The sequence below is a fragment of the Oryctolagus cuniculus genome, chromosome 15 (genome assembly GCF_051225735.1).
Source record: "Oryctolagus cuniculus isolate XC-2025 breed Fujian yellow rabbit chromosome 15, ASM5122573v1, whole genome shotgun sequence".
Lineage (NCBI taxonomy): Eukaryota > Metazoa > Chordata > Mammalia > Lagomorpha > Leporidae > Oryctolagus > Oryctolagus cuniculus.
This window is the reverse complement of record NC_142881.1, coordinates 29370832-29383551: the sequence shown is the minus strand read 5'-3', so window position 1 is coordinate 29383551 and position 12720 is coordinate 29370832. Positions and strand designations below refer to the sequence as shown.

Here is a 12720-nt window from a genome sequence, read left to right as displayed (position 1 = left end):
GTGCTTTAGATCATAGTTTCAGACCAGAGTCTCACGGTGGGGGGAAGGGGTGCTGTCTCAAGATGGAGTCTCAGGTGCTCCAAAATGGAGTCCCTACTGTCAAGGTGTTACTTCAAAACAAAACAAGCTTGTGGACTTCCAGGACAAAAATGATACCGAGTAACTCTCTTTTCCTGGGAACAAATGCCTATGTGCCATGTCAAGAAAAAGAGAGAGAAGGAGACAAGGAAGGGAAGGTGAGAGAGAAGTTTTAGAGCCAGAGGAAGGACCGGAAAGGCCGCTGTCACAGAGCACAGTTCAGTTCAGTGTGGACGAATGCGACAGCGACGCACCCACCTTGAGAGGCAGGAGGGAGTCAGGACTGGGCCTCCCGTGTCAGGCCACCTGCAGGCACTGGCCTTAGGCCCTGAGTGACCGCTTGGCTTGTGCTGACATTCCCATGCCAATTTGGCACAGGAAAGCTGCACCAGCAGTTTAAGATATTGTGACATAGACACAGACAGGTCCAGTGGGCTTCTTAATCCACAATTGCTCAATTTTCCCTTTTAGGATGACGGAGAGGAAAACAAAGGACCCAGTAGCATTACCCCAAATCTGTCCCAACACTGGCAAGGCCACAGGAAGAGAAAATAGAAGGCCCACGAGCATGGGTTTAAATGTGTGCGATTACAAACCAATCAAAATGTTTATTAAAAGAAGATAAAGATTATCCTTTCCTGATACCTTGACACAGGAGCCCGCAGGGCCTTGAAGCCAAGGTTGGAGTGGAAATTCTCAAACTGCTCAGAGATGCACACCAGAAGGTAGAGGCATGGGTGGAGCCGGCCCCAGCCCTGGAGCCAGCTCCCTTCCCCACCCCCAGCCGTGCACAGGGGAAGGGTCCCCAGCTCTTTCCTGGGATCCCTGTAGCTCACATGGCTCAGTCCAGCCACACCGCCTGCACACAGCCACTCGCTAGGCCTGGCCAGGTATGCACGGGCAGTGCAGTCCCCCGGAGAAGGACTGAGGCAAGGGAGAGGCCTACGCAGGCTCTGGAAGTGGCACTGGGGATATCTTACGTTCTTCTTTGTTGATAAGATGAGCCCACACTGGGATATTCACTGACCGTGTTAAATGAGAACGCAATCTCTCTAGGTCACATGGCAATGACTTGCTGGGCTGGGATGAAACACTGGCAGTCAAGGCCACTGCCACCTCCGCTCCGTTACCTTGGCCTGGCTGGCTCCTGTCTCGCATTTGGAAGACATAGACAGTGCTGTACAGTGTGGCGGAGGGCTGCTCTGAGCCCCAAATACCGACTGGCAACAAAGTCCCACCGACCTGTCACATCTGCACCGCCCCTCTGCAGGCTGTGAAACGCACGTGACTTGGTGCCAGAGAGCGGCAGCACGGCCCTGCGTTCAGCTGCAGGGAGCCTGTGTTGACGCGTGTGCTCGCTGCCCCAAGACAGCGGGCACTGAGGCCAGAGAGCCTCAAACACCCGTCTCGGATTCATGGCACAGGTTCAGTGAGCAAACAGCTGCCGCCAAGGCCCCTCGGGCCCGGGCTGAGGGGAGGTGGCCGTGCGCCTGGAGAGGAGCTTCCTGTCCTCCCGGGCCTTGCCAGTGGAGTATGACGAGTGCCGGACGCCCGAGACCACAGGGGCCGCGACGGCTGTGGTGGAGAGCGCTGCCTGCCAGCTCCTGGGCACTGAGGGAGCAGGAATCAGTGCGAGGGGCAGGGCGGCGAGTGCGCCCCACAGAGGGTCAGAGCCCCCGGCCCTACAGGAACCCCGGGAGGAGAGGGACAGGGAGCAGGGGTGGCCAGAGATGAGGCACAGCCACCAGGAGGGGCTGGACGGGCCGGGGCCGGAACCACAGGGCCTTGTGGCCAAGGGAAGACGCGCCGGGGCCCCACCAAGGGCGACAGAAATCAACGCAGCGACGCGCTGCAGAGGCAAGGGCGGTATCGCAGGGGTCCTGGCGAGAGACGCGGAGGGCAGTGGTGGAGAGAAGAGGACGATGAGAGCCGTGGGGAGGCAGCGTGGCGGGGACAGGTGCTTCAGCAGGGGGAGAGAGACGAGTCCTGCTGGTTCCCTGTCTTTCCCTTGGTAGCACCTCCAGTGGTGGAGCACGCAGTTGGCTGTGCCAGTCTCAGCTCCGTCAGCTCTGCCTCCCCTCAGGTTCTATGCACCCCCAGGACAGGGACCCACTTCAGTACCGTGTCCTCTGGGCATGCGCCCCAGCAAAGGGAGGCCATGCACTGTCCCCTGAGCCTTTGTTGGCTAAGTTCTGTTTTGGTGATGAGCCGCTGAGCTTATGGTGTGCCCTTGACCAAGCAGGGACCTGGAGGAGGAAGGAGAAGAGTGAGGGGTGAGCGTGGCGGGGACCACGCAGAGCGCAAGGAGCTGGGAGACACCCAAGCTCTGAAGTCCTGCAGCCACTGGGGAGGGGACCCTGACCTCAGGTGGCGGCAGTGGTCAGGAGCATGGACAGCACACCTGAGTGGCCGGGTTCAAGTAGAGCAGGAGAGGAGAGGCGGGGGCAGCGCTCTGGGAAGACAACTGTGAGGACTCCTTGGGGGACGGAGTCCCGAGCACCACGGTGGAGTCCGTGTGTCCTCGCATCTGAGAATGTGCACAGCATAGGCGAGCCCACTGGTCTCGGCACAGGGGTGGGCTCCAGCAGGCTGGGGATGGGGGTGAAGTCAAAGTGCAAAGGGAAGAAGTGGAAGCCCCTCATTCTTCATGCCAGATTCACCAACCATCAACCTTAAAGGAAGTGTGTGTCAAAGTGTGCCTTAAAGGAAGAAGTGTGTGTGTGTGTGCGTGTGTATACACATAGATACACACATATATAACCATATACACACATATATAACTTTTATTTAATAAATATAAATTTCAAAAGTACAATTTTTGGATTATAGCAGTTCTTCCCCCCATAACCAACCTCCCATCTGCAACCATCCCATCTCCTACTCCCTTTCCCATCCCATTCTTAACATTCATTTTTAATTATCTTTATATACACAGAAGATCAATTCTATACTAAGTAAATATTTCAAAAGTTTGTACCCACACAGGCACACAAAGTATCAAGTACTGTCCGTTCGCTCTCACAGTACAACTCACTAAGGACAGAGGTCCTACGTGGGGAGCAGGTGCACAGTGACTCCTATTGTTGATTTAACAATTGACACTCTTATTTATGATGTCAATGATCACCCGAGGCTCTTGTCATGAGCTGCCAAGGCTATGGAAGCCTCTTGAGTCCACAAACTCCAGCCTTATTTAGACAAGGCCATGATCAAAGTGGAAGTTCTCTCCTCCATTCAGAGAAAGGTACCTCCTTCTTTGATGGCCCCTCTTTCCACCAGGATCGCACTCACAGAGATTGTTCATGTAGGTCATTCTTTGCCACAGTGTCTTGGCTTCCATTCCTGAAGTGCTCTCAGGGGCTTTCTAGCCAGATCCAAATGCCATAAGGGCTGATTCTGAGGCCAGACTGCTGTTTAGGGCATTTGTCATTCTATGAGTCTGCTATGTATCCTGCTTCCCATGTTGGACCATTCTCTCCTTTTAAATTATATCAATTATTATTAGCAGACACTGGTCTTATTTATGTGATCCCTTTGACACTTATTCCTATCTTTATGATCAGTTATGAAAAACTGATCAGTTTAGTAAGATGGCATTGGTACCTGTCAGCTTAATGGGATTTGGAGTCCATGGCAAATTTTTAGCTTTACCCTTAGAAGTAAGTCCGAAGGAGCGAGTGCCAAACTGTACATCTCCTCCCTCTCTTATTCCCACTCTTATTTTTAACAGGGATCTATTTTCAATTGGATTTAAACACCTAAGAATAGTTCTGTGTTAAGTAAAGAGTTCGACCAATGGTATTAAGTAGAAAAAGAAAATACTAAAAAGAATAAAATAGTAAGCTGTTCCTAGACAGTCAGGACAAGGGCTGATGAAGTCATTGTTTCTCATAGTGTCAGTTTCACTTCTACAGGTTTCCTTGTAGGTGCTCAGGTGTCACAGATCAGGGAGAACATGTGATATTTGTCCCTTTGGGACTGGCTTATTTCACTCAGCATGATGTTTTCCAGATTCCTCCGTTTTGTTGCAAATGACCGGATTTCATTTATTTTTTACCTCAGTAAAAAACTCCATAGAGTGCATATCGATAATTTCTTTATCCAGTCTATGTCGCTCCCCGTCTTCATGGGGGAACGACACTAAACCCTGCCTAGGCCTCATATCCGAGTCACGGCACCATTATGTCGCTCCCCCTCTTCGTGGAGGAGCAACACAGGACCCTGCGCTGTTCTTTCGTCTGCTCGGCCCTCCCCGGGTTTGCTGCTGGTTCTTCCCGGGTTGGCTACTATCCCTTCCACCTCCGTGGAAGGGCAGTTCCCCCTGGCCGCATTCCCCACTTCCGCAGGGGAGCGGCACACCGCCGGCCGGCTCTTCTCGGGGGCTGCACAGGTGTTCCCTCAGCTAGATGTTCCCCATAGATGTTACCCGGTGCATGCCGTTTCTCTCCTCCTTTATAGTCCTTCTCTGCCAATCCCAACTCGGCTGCCCACACGCCGAGTACGCTGCTCTCCAATCAGGAGCAAGTCCTACAGTTAATTGGTTGAACTGGAGGCAGCTGTGCGGAAGCTGTTTACTTCTCTCCCAGCGCCATATTGTGGGAGAGCAGATGCATAGAATAAGTCTTAATTCCAGTAACTTAGTCTAGTCCGGATTGCTCCCCACAGATCCCCCTTTCTTTTTATTTTTGGCGTTGATACGCGCCTGTCTTCGGTGTCCCGCGGCACACACTAGAGTTGCCACAGGCTCTTACAAGTCCTATCCATCAGGCAAACCGAATCCGGGTCCTCTCTTCGCCATGTTGTGAGGAGGTTTTTAGGCGCTGATGCGTGCCTGTGTTCGGTGCCCTGCAGCGCATACTCTGCTCTGCTAGAACTGCCTGCAGGTGTTTACAAAACCTATCAGGCAAACCGAATCCAAGCCTTCTCATTGCCGTATTGTGGGGGAGACTTATTAGTGTTGGTTCGTGCCTATCTTCGGTGACCTGCAGCTCATACTCTGGTCGAGCTTTGCTGGCGCTTACCGCCTTAAATCAGGCAGACCGAATCCAAGCTTAATATTGTTGTATTGTGGGGAAGCCTTACTGATGTTAATTCGTGCCTGTCTTCGGTGACCTGTGGCGCATAAGCTGCTAGCTGCCCGCAGGTGCTCATCGCCTCACTTGATTAGGCAGACCGAATCCAAGCCTTCTAATTGGCATGTTGAGGGGAGGCCTTATTTTTCTCTATTTCTCTATCTCCGGGCATTCCTATTTCTCCCATTCCACTTCTATCTTCCAGCATTCCCATTTCTCTTTTACTTCACTTCCAAACTTCTGTTTCTCTTATCCCCGCAGCTTCCCGGCACCTCGCCCCGCCGGCGGGTTCCCGGCTCTGCGCCGCTTCAGCCCGCGCGCCTCTCTCATCTGCGCAGCTTCCCGGCTTTGCGCGGCTCGGCTTTGCGAGGCTCGGCTTTGCGCGCTCCGCGGTCTCCACGCTTAACCCTTTCGCGTCTGAACCACGGCCTACGCCAGCGTTCCCTATCTATTCACGCCCCGTGCTCTCTCTGCACGCGGCGGCTTCCGCGAGTAACACAGCGTAGCTTGCGTCTCCACCACTAGCATTCAATCCAAGTTCCCCGGGCTAGCCTGGCGAATTCAACCCAGCGTACGTCTCCGCCTCACGATTTGGCTTCCCGTCCTTTGCTCCCCGGGCTAATCAGACGGATCCCAATCTGGCTTGCGTCTCAGCTTCTAGTTTCAACTTTTCGCCCCCTATTCCCGGGCTAACTTGAGAACCCCAAAGTGGCTTTCGTTTCCGCCTCGGCCTGCCCCCCGCGGCTTCAATTTCCCTAACATTTTTCTCTACCCGGTATGTTTCCCTAAGTTTTCCTCCAACGATATTCCTCCCTCATTTCTCCTGGCCTCTCCCCACAGTCCGCGTCCGAGTCTGTTTGTTCTAGCTTTCACTTTCGCTTTCGACCTTAGAGATTTCTCCCAGCTTCCCCCCGTAGTCCGTATCTGAGTCTATGCCTAGGCTTTCAATAGCTTCTTCCGGCTCCTTTTTCGTCCGGCTTTTCCCTAGGCTGTTTGCTAGTCTCTCTCTCCGATATTTTCCCAGTTCTTCCCGTTTCTTCCCTCCTAAGTTTCATATCCGTCCTAAGTTTCCTATCCAAGCTAGGTTTCCTATCCGAGTCACGTTTCTTCCCTCCTAAGTTTTCTATCCGTCCTAGGTTTCCTATCCGAGTCACGGCACCACTATGTCGCTCCCCGTCTTCATGGGGGAACGACACTAAACCCTGCCTAGGCCTCATATCCGAGTCACGGCACCATTATGTCGCTCCCCCTCTTCGTGGAGGAGCAACACAGGACCCTGCGCTGTTCTTTCGTCTGCTCGGCCCTCCCCGGGTTTGCTGCTGGTTCTTCCCGGGTTGGCTACTATCCCTTCCACCTCCGTGGAAGGGCAGTTCCCCCTGGCCGCATTCCCCACTTCCGCAGGGGAGCGGCACACCGCCGGCCGGCTCTTCTCGGGGGCTGCACAGGTGTTCCCTCAGCTAGATGTTCCCCATAGATGTTACCCGGTGCATGCCGTTTCTCTCCTCCTTTATAGTCCTTCTCTGCCAATCCCAACTCGGCTGCCCACACGCCGAGTACGCTGCTCTCCAATCAGGAGCAAGTCCTACAGTTAATTGGTTGAACTGGAGGCAGCTGTGCGGAAGCTGTTTACTTCTCTCCCAGCGCCATATTGTGGGAGAGCAGATGCATAGAATAAGTCTTAATTCCAGTAACTTAGTCTAGTCCGGATTGCTCCCCACAAGTCTACTGTTGGTGGGCATTTAGGTGGAGTCCATGTCTTAGCTATTGTGAACTGAGCCTTCCTCGCTGCTCCAGCTCTCAGCCTAGACCCTTGTATGGAGCACGCGGTGTCGGTGCAACGGTGTGGGAGGGGAGGGTTCCCGGGACACAGGGGGTCTGGGCCCAGGGCCTCCAGGCTCAGTGCGGTGGGGACAGCAGACAGGTGGGGGGGCACGGGGCACGTGATCCTGGCAGCCCTGGGGCGCGCGCCACGAACAGGCGAAGCAGAGCAACAAAGCCCAGGCGGCCCTCGGCCAGGAGACGGGCAAATCTGCAGCACACAGCCTGCTCCGCGCCCGCCGCGGGGCACGTGCAGCTCGAAGTCAGCAAGAGGCCGAGAGCAAGGCCGACTGGCGGGGTCCGCACACTTCCTAACCTCGGAACGGATCTGCCACCCACAGCGCTGTGAGCGCAACCGGACAGCGCTCAGCCATGAGCAGAAGGAACCCCGGGGCCACGCGGATGGACCTGAGGGCAGACACGGAGGGAACGCCGCCCCGCCCCCTCATCCGCGGGAGCCGCGCTGTTCTCACGCAGGGAGGGCGCGCGGCCCCGGGGTGGGCAGCCAGGAGGGCTCCGCCGAAGGGCGTCACGCAGCAGGGCAACTACAGCACACGACAACTTTGGACAGTTTCTGAAGGAACGAGAAGATTCTAGAGGTTCCCAGTGCATAGCAAAGGTGAACGGTCAACAGACGGGAAGGCGTTCCCCGGATGTGACCACCGCATTGCCCGGATGTGACCACCACACGCAGTACACGGGTACTGAATTCCTTGTGAGTAAAGGAAGGTTTTAGAGAAAGAGGCCTGTCCGATACAAACATCAGCACAGTCTGTGAGTGGAAGGGACGGGGGACTGACGGACACGGAGACCTCGCTGCGCGGCCTCCTCAAAGGCGCGGCCAATACGGCCGCCCGCCCGCGCCTCCACCGCCACTGCCCGCGCCTCCTCAGACACAGAGCCCGGCCTGCTCCTCAACTCCTCGCGCACGGCAGGAAATCCAGCTCGGTGGCAGGCACACTGACCGCGGGGGCCACCCCATGCGATGCCACGGGCGCTAGGGGACCGCCAGCTTCAGCCCAGCCAGTGCCGCAGAGGCCGGCTTTCCCCCCGGCACAGCGTGCTGCGCCCCCGCGCTTCACTCTTCCGCTGTTCACTCACCTCGTGTCACGTGGAGGTGTTGTTCCAGATCGGGCCAGGCTGCACCTCATGCCCGCTCCGGGGGATGCTCACGGAGTCACCCGTGTGGGGAGGCCAAGGCGGATCCGCACGGAAATGTAGACAAGTGCTGCCCCCTGCCGGCCAGCATGGTAACTGCAGCCCCAGTGACCTACTGGGACAGCGTCCTGCGCCGCCCTAGCGCTGCACTGCTCCTGTCCACGATGGGGCGCTGCTGCTCCAAGTGCTGCTTTACAGGCGTTTCAGCGTGGTGGGGACTTGCTGACAGCGAGAAAGACAAGGTAGGAGGGGGTCAGGAAGTAGAAGGGAGAGGTTAAAGAAGGAAGTCGAGGGCTCTTCCTGCCAGGTGGGGCTTCCCTGGCACCCCAAGTCTGACCCACTGGTTTAGGAAAGGTACCCCCTTCTCCAAGGGCTGGTGTCAGCCACTAGGTGTTGTCCCCAAACTTCCTGACCAGGAGAACCTCCTGGCCAGCTCTGCAATACACGCAGATTCCCAGACTTTATCCCAGGAAGCCGTGACCGGACATGCTGGGAAAGTCATCGGCCTTGAATCGGGGGCTGGTCCAGAGCAGTGGGGTCGCAGCCACTCCCTCAGGGTACAGACTGTTCCTTCTCCATCCCACTGCCTCACTTCACCAGCCTTAGGGGGGAAAAAGGGAACAAAAGCAACCCTCCCTGGAGCATCACTGTTTATACAACATTTTAAAAAGATGTATTTACTTATTTGAAAGGCAGAATTACCAACAGAGAGAGGGGTGGAGATAGAGATATCTTCCATCCTGTGGTTCACTGTAGCCCTGTGTGAGAGCAGTGCTCTCAGAGGGACAGCGGGTCTGGTCATGGCTGGGAGGAGCTCAGTGTGTGGACCAGGAGCCCTCCCTGGGCTGTTGCTCAGGGTCTCTGCAGTGGTGCATCTGTCACTGTGTCACCGACGGCGGGCCTTCCTCTTTGCCTCAGTCTGTTTCCTCTGCTAGCACAAACTGCCATGGGCACGTGGCTTTGCAACAGCAGCATACCTCTCACAGGTCTGGAGGCTGGCAAGTGCTGGGTCATAGCTCAGGGTGACCTGGGGTCTGGTGAAGGCCCCTTTCCTGCTGCATGGACGGCCGTCTTCACTGAGCGTCCACGTGGGGAAGGCCCGAGATCTTTCTCAGGTCTTTTACTGGTGACGCACATGTCATTCTTGAGGACTCATCCATCATGGCTGACTTGCAGATACCGCTTGGTAAAGCGCCAACTTGCAGATACATCCCAGGAGGCAGTGATTTCCAGTGAACGTGGGGTTGCGGGTACACATTCATACTGCGGCATTCATCAGGGAGGAGGGCTCAGGATTTCTTCTGGGGGTCTGCCTTCCACTGTGACTCAAGGTGGCCATACTGTGGATGCAGCGTCTCTCATCTGTAACTGCCCAGGCACACTCGCCTTGTGTGCTCCAGAACCACCTGAAACACCAGGGTTTCCCAGAATCTGCTCCTACTTTCTCAGACTCTGGTTGACACCTGTGCTGTTGTTCTTACTTGGTGCTGCTGGCATTAATTAGGCCAGATGCCCCTGAAAGAAAAGGGGAGGCCCGCCTAGGAGGCAGTGTGGGGCAGGGGTATTGTCTTCCTCCCTAAAGACAGGCTGCTCCCTGCCAGAGTGCAGGAAAATCTGGATGAGGGAGAGGGAGTTTCAGAGAGACAAGGGCAGCGCCCCTGTCGGTGTTGGGAACCAGGCAGAGTGGTGACTGGATCCTCCGTGCACATCCCACTGCAGTGGTTGTGTCACCAAATATTCAGACTCCTGGGAGATTGTGACTGCACACCTGCCGGGAATAATGTTAGGGGGAAGCATGGGCCTTGGTATCAAGCAGTATTAGGTCAGCAAGCAATTAGAACTTTTAAATAAGGACACAATCAATATTTGTGTACATTGGAATCGGTAATGACCCAGCACATAAATATTTTATCATAGTTGAGGGAAGTAAAAAGTATGCTTGAGAGATGGAGGTGGGAGCTACAGACTGTTCTTTATGGAAAGGGGCAAAGATTCCCTTGCCGTTTGTAAATTTCATTTTGCTTCTTCAACACTAGGGAGCAAGAAAAACAAGTCTCAGTGAGCCACCTTAAATAAACAGTATATAAAGAGTAAGATGTTTTTATTGCTGTTTGTATAAAATCCACACTTCTTATCATGGCTCCAAGGCCCTCTAGGACCAGGCCCCTCCTTGCTTGTGTCCTTGTTTCATCTCTGGCTAGGCCTCCTGCTTGTTTGCTCTCCTCCCATGGTACTTGTAGAGTCTGGGTACATTCCTTTCCCTCTGCCTGGAGCACTGTGCTGCCCATCCCCCTTCTCCCACACACTGTCACTGAAGGGGCCCTGTTTCCTGCAGTTCTTCAGGAACTTTCCCAGGCTGGCTGCTGTTTGATGCATTCTGTCAGTGGTCCTGGTGTCATGACACTCATGTTCTCTTGGGATGCCCCATGGGGATAGGGACCCTGTCTGCCTGGCTCAGCACCATCTCTTTGGCAGTACATGGCTCAAGGTGCGTTTTAATAAGGTGGGGCTTAATTCTCTGCTGTGGACTGGGATAGCAGTGGAGGATTGCCCAAGTACTTGGGCCCCTGCACCCACGTGGGTGACCCGAAATAGGCTCCTGGCTCTTGGCTTTGGATCAGCGCAGCTCTGGCCGTGTGGCCATTTGGGGTGTGAACCAGTGGATGGAAGACCTCTCTCTCTCTCTCTCTCTCTCTCTCTCTCTCTCTGCCTCTCATTTCTATGTGTAACTCTGACTTTCAAATAAATAAATAAATTGTTAAAAAAAAAATAAGGGGGAGCTTAGCAAGGTGTTGCAAACCTCATAAACAGGAGATGTTTGAAGATCTCTCTCTTTCAAGCCTGCTGTTCTCCAGGCTAAAGATGTGCATGCAAATGCAGACTTACTGCAGGCTGCATCCCAGGGGTGTGTTTGTGTTTACTTTCCCAGAGGAGCCACAGCCATGTGTGTTTTACAGCCTCTAGAGGGAGGGAGCTCAGAGGGGACAACTCAAAGGGAACCTTTCTTGCCAGTAAATGACACTGTCTAGGCACTGGCTATACAACTTCTAAACACAAGGCAGGAGCTGGCCAGGCTGTGCTATTGAGACAAGATGGCAATAGATTGGAGGTGTTTTATCCCAGCTCTGCAAGTAATTTTTGACACATGACCTAGAGAAATTTCTTTCTTGGTTTCTCCTCACAGTCTGTGCATATGAAAGTATGAATTTACCTTAACAACAAGATCAAATAATAATAATTAAGAGAAAGAGTAAGAAGTAAAACCTCTTTCGTTTTCAGGTACAGAATTAAAGTGTTCTGTGTGGTTGGTTGTGTAGCAGTAGTGCCTAGACTGCGGTGTTGCTGTCTAGGGGCATTCATGCATGTAGTTCCTGGCACTGGGTGCAGATCCTGAGTAGAGTAAGAGGGTGTCTGGCCAGACTGCTCAGCTGTGGACTGTGGGTGGCTAGTGCAAGGTTTGGCTGAAGCTGCCAGTTGGAGGTATTTGCACTGGGATGTAGAACCTAGTATCTCCTGGGGCTGTTTGCACCATCCCAACTGTGCCTGCAGTGTCCACATCCCTCTTCCTCTGCTACAGCCTCTGGAGATGTGCAGGGGCAGGAGCCCCTGACCCTGTCTGTGCTGGCCGTGGCACTGCCCTCCAGGACAGAAGTAGGCACTGGGAGAAAGTTTGTTCCTGCTCATCCAGTGAATGCAATACCCCTGTGGGTAAGATTCCTGGACTGCAGCTCAGTCCATATTCCTGAGTCCCCCAGATCTGTGCACTGCAGGAGATGAAGCCGTGGCCCTTCTCCAAGCTCCCCAGGCCAAGAAAGAAGCTGCCCTGAAGGTGGGCCCTGTTGCTGCTGTACCTCCCTGACCTTCAGAATCCACATTGCCCCTCATGGAACTCAGCTGATGCCTGCCAGCCTCCTAGCTGGTCCTGTGTACCTCCCCACCGAGTTCCACACACTGCCTGTGGTGTAGGGCATTGTGTCAGAAGGGCAACTGTGAAGCGCTGTGTGTTTTTGTGACACCAATACTTTCTCCTGGTTTTGCCGTGACCCAGATCGTGTTAAATTTGTTCTGTTATGGAAATTGATTTCCACCCAACCACACTTACAAACTGAAAGTTGATTTTGTTTAATGTTTATAAGACCCAAGTCTTATTGTTCTCATTTAATATAAACCTTCATAAAAAAAAAGAGGCATAGCTTCAGATAGAACGTGTATAGGGACAAGGCAGCCTCCTGTGCAGCATTGGACCTCACATGCAGGAGGAAGGGGTCCATTTGCTGATGAGCAGGGTATTTCAGTGGTCCTGAAATAGCACCCTTCTAGAAGGTGGCTAGTGGGCCTGGGTAGGTTGTGGACATGTGAGCAGTTTTAGATCACTAAGTCCAAATCTCATCTTCCAGGTTGTAAAGACAAATCCATCAAAGTAAACAGAGAGGCTATGCCTTTGTCCTACTTTATTGAACAGTTTGCTTCATTTGCAGATTTTAAATATTTAAACCCCCGGTGGTAGGCTGTCATGAGTTCTCTTCCTGGGACCCTGCACACGTTGGACACACCTGTTGAAAATCCTCCTGTTCATCTTTGTTTAGTGCCTTAT

At 53.8% G+C, this 12720-nt stretch overlaps 1 protein-coding gene across 3 annotated transcripts in view; it reads right to left on the bottom strand.

Annotated features, from left to right (window-relative positions):
* Positions 1-8208, bottom strand: part of LOC138843214 (stearoyl-CoA desaturase) — an 86349-nt gene extending 78141 nt beyond the window's left edge. For 2 of the 3 annotated variants that reach the window (XM_089314506.1, XM_089314507.1), the window contains exon 1: positions 8070-8207. The gene's annotated coding sequence lies outside the window, so the exon portion shown is untranslated. Of the gene's footprint in view, positions 1-8069 lie in introns of all 3 variants that reach the window. The other variant, XM_089314505.1, reaches the window with a different exon arrangement.
* Between the last annotated feature and the right edge of the window lie 4512 nt (positions 8209-12720).